The sequence below is a fragment of the Mytilus edulis genome, chromosome 7, assembly GCF_963676685.1.
Source record: "Mytilus edulis chromosome 7, xbMytEdul2.2, whole genome shotgun sequence".
NCBI classification, from domain to species: Eukaryota; Metazoa; Mollusca; class Bivalvia; order Mytilida; family Mytilidae; genus Mytilus; species Mytilus edulis.
This window is the reverse complement of record NC_092350.1, coordinates 55,791,533-55,795,705: the sequence shown is the minus strand read 5'-3', so window position 1 is coordinate 55,795,705 and position 4,173 is coordinate 55,791,533.

Sequence of the window (4,173 nt, the reverse complement as noted above, 5' to 3'; positions counted from 1 at the left end):
AGTTAATTTGATTCTAGATTTATACCTCTTTCGTAGTCTCTTAGTTGCAGGTTTTTCGGACTTTGGCAATTGGTACATGCATTTACTGTATGGTTTAACGCTTAGCACGCAACATTTAAAAATAAAACGAAAGACTGGTCGACTCTGTTTGAGAATAGTTTGCTCGGTTTAAGCTTCACGATATATGGAATAACATGTAAATGTCTCAGACTCAACACATAGCTATCTTCCTATTTCTTTGGCGTTTGTCAAAAGTATTCAAGCAACAGCCAATTTTACTATAAAAATCAAAAGCGTTTTCCAAAATTCTGAAAAATATTTTAGGGGCTTCAAAAATCTGCAATAAAATTTACATACTGTATTTCTGAATAAAAAAACAGAATATAAATTATACAAATTTATCCAATCATAGTGCTCCAAAATTGACTTCCTTCACCTGAGGAGAGTAGACAAAATAGCCAGCTAATTTACAGAAAAAGAAATACTATTTTCGTTTGTGTGAGATGTTCACTATGAAGTTTTTAATGAAGTTTTTTGTTGTTGAAAATACGAATTTCCCATCAAATTATGTTAACGTATCACATTATACATGTTATAGGCTGTTCGATTCTGAATTCAAACACAAGACGGATCTCTGCTAGGTATGTGGCATTTTAAAATAAGAGCAGAGAAATCTAATGAGTGAGATTAATGTGTCTTATGCTGTTGAAATGTCGTTCTGTAGCCTGCTTCTTTTACAACCAGTGTTAAAACTCCACAACCTACGATCTATATTCATCTACAGTAATCTGCTTTTCTCACCATGAATATGACACTTCATTGCATTACCCGTAAGACTTTATAAAAATCTTTCACCCATCCATTGAAACAAATTTTGTTTTCTAAAAGCTTAAGTTGAAGTGAACTACAGTTGTCTACTTCTAAGTCTTTTGGTCTCTGGTGGAGAGAAAACTGTTGTCTCATTATCAACCATACCGAATCTACTTATTTTTTTCCAAAACTAATATGACTGTAACCTGCCCAATGAGCATGATGATCATAGAATAAAACATTATAATGCAAGAGGTGAAGGGGAATTATTTGTTCAGAATCGGTCTGTGTGTCATAGTTTGAGATTTGGGCATTTACCTCCATACCATTTGATTAACATAACTAATGTCAATGTACTCAGTGCACTTCGAACATATGTTTGACTCCTAGTCCAAGTAAATCATAGTTTAAACAAATAAAGCCTGTCAAAAAACGTATATCACTGACCCAGACAATACATAAAGACTGACCACCAACATTTGTAATAAATGAAAAAATAACAAGCATATTTGTCGGAAAGATTTATGTACAAATAAATAACAATACTTAGAAACTCTGACTCTAACTTGATTAAAATGCTGTAATAAGTTAACGTTATCTAAAATGACCAAAGGATATACATCAAATTATCGCTTCCCTTTGGAAACCCATAGCACTTAGAAATTTACATGAAGACCTTGACGTGTAAAAAATGGAACACCAGAATTGAAATGAGATATAGGTCAATGTACCATTATAAAAAAGTATAAAAAAAATCCTTTTATGTCTGTTTTATGAGGGTCTTTTATTTGTTTACTTGTATTTGTCTTTTTCTTGACCTCACTGAATGTGTTAGTTATGGCTGTAACTGGAATGTTTTACTGTTTCTTGCATATATTGAAATGATATTTACAGTTTTTTCTTATGTTTTACTGTTACACTATTGTTTCAGGTTAGAGAAGGGTTGAATGCTCAAAAACATTTTGAACACCGAAACATTCTATATGTACCAGTCTCAAGTCAGCAGCCTGTAAATAAGTGGTTTTCGTTGAATGCTGCCTATTATATTTGTTTTTCGTATATTGTTTTCGTCTTAAATCAGGCCGTCGGTTTTTTCGTTCGAACTAGTTCATAGTTTGTCATATCGGGACATTTGATAGATGTCTATACGGTTTTGGTTGTTCTAATTGTTAAAGCACGCACGGTGAGCTACAGCAGTTTACATCCGCTTCATTTGAACTATGTTAGATAGTTGACTTATTGGCAACCATACCACAACTCCAGATGTTTTTTTCAAGCGTTGACTGGGGTATATAAATAGGGTTTTAACTGTTTACAAAACTTTGAATTTTTCGAAATAATGAAGGATTTTTTAACCCAGTAATGCTCAAAATGTTCAACATGTTGACAGTGTCAAACAATGATTATCTTAGCTCAGTAGAACAGGTCTTAATAAAATAAAACAAAAACCAACATGTGTGTGTGTGTGATCTATCAACCTTCCCTGACATGGGACAGTGATATAAGAGGATAAAGATAGAAAATAAATGCAAAATCAGTTGGAAAGGGGCTTTACTCCTCAGATCTATACTAGGAACGAAAAAAAAAAACCTAACAAAATATGATGAAAAATACCGCATTTTGAGTATTCACAGTTACTGAATTCGAGTTCTAAATCCAATTTAAACTTGAGTTAGACTATGCTTTCCTGGACTATAAAATATCAAAAGTTTAAGTAAATGCGTCACGTAGAGCATTCATAGATAACGACTTTAAGTCATGCCAAGATAAAAGTACAAAGGTCAGGATGTAGTACAATAATAATTGACATTTGGAATGAAATATTTAGCAATAAATGTATATCAAGTAATCATGATTCAAACCCAGTGATATGACATGTGTAATGACTGACTGAAGAAACAAAACTTCCACAGACGCAGCAGATTGATGGCCATTTGTACGGTAGACATTCCGGAACGGACAAATGTGTCGTAACATAAACCATAACATAAGCTCAGTTAATTTGACTATACATTTGGACCTTTTTGGTGGCCTCGTGGTGGTAGCATTCTTTAACTTCAGAAATTGGTATTTACTGCATATTGTTTCGCTAAGAACACACAACGTTTAAGAGTAAAAGGAAACAATGATGCACTAGGTTAAAGAATGCTCTTTTTCGGTCAGGCTGATATGTTTTTATTTGGACTAACACGTTTAGTATAACACCTTTCATAGACTACGTCTAATGGGGAAAACTAAACTGGTTCACCAGATTGGACGAACATGTTCTGACTTTGTTTCTTATAATAAAATTCAGTAGAATACAGTTCTACTTTATTTAAAAAGCAGTCATATTATTTAAAGTCAGTAGACGAAGGCCATCTTTCTATTGTGTTTGCCTATTGTATTCTTAACAACATTAATTATTATCATAAAAAATCAAAAGCATTTTCTAAAATTCTCAAAAAACTGTTTCCATAGTCTTCATGTTTACTCTTAATAATTGTTGAATGCGTACATTGTATTGTTCAGACAACAGTCTGTGTGCCATGGTTTGAGATTTTGTCATTTACCTCCCGTATCATTTGATTAATATAACTAATGTAAATGTACTAAGCGCACTTGAAAAGATTGTTGATTCTGAGGCCATAGTTTACACAAATAAAGCTTGTCAAAAAACGTTTACCACTGACCCAGATAAAGACTGACCACCAACATTTGTAATAAATGAAAAAATAACAAGAATATTTGTCAAAAAGATTTATATACAAATAAATAACAATATTCAGAAACTCTGACTCTGACTTGATTAAAATGCTGTAATAAGTTAACGTTATCTAAAATGACCAAAATAGAGTTAAGGATATACATCAAACTATCGCTTCCCTTTGGAAACCCATGGCACTTAGAAATTCACATAAAGACCTTGATGGCGTGTACAAAATGGAACAACATAATGGAAATGAGATATAGGTCAATGTACCAATATAATAAAATACAAAAAATATCCTTTTATGTCTCTTTTATTTGTTTATTTGTATTTGTCTCTTTCTTGACCTCACTGAATGTGTTAATCATTGCTGTAAATGTAATGTCTTATTGTTTCTTGTATATATTGAACTGGTGTTTACAGTTTTTCTTGTGTTGTTCCGTTACGCTATTGTTCCAGGTTAGATAAGGGTTGAACGCTCAAAAACGTGTTAACACCGAAACATTCTATATGCACCAGTCCCAAGTCAGCAGCCTGTAAATTCGCGGTTGTCGTTGTGTGCTGACTGTTTTATTTGTTTTTTGTATATTGTTTTGTCATAAATCAGGTCGTCATCTTTTTTCGTTCTAACTATTTTACATCATGTCATAATGGGACATTTAAAAGTCGACTGT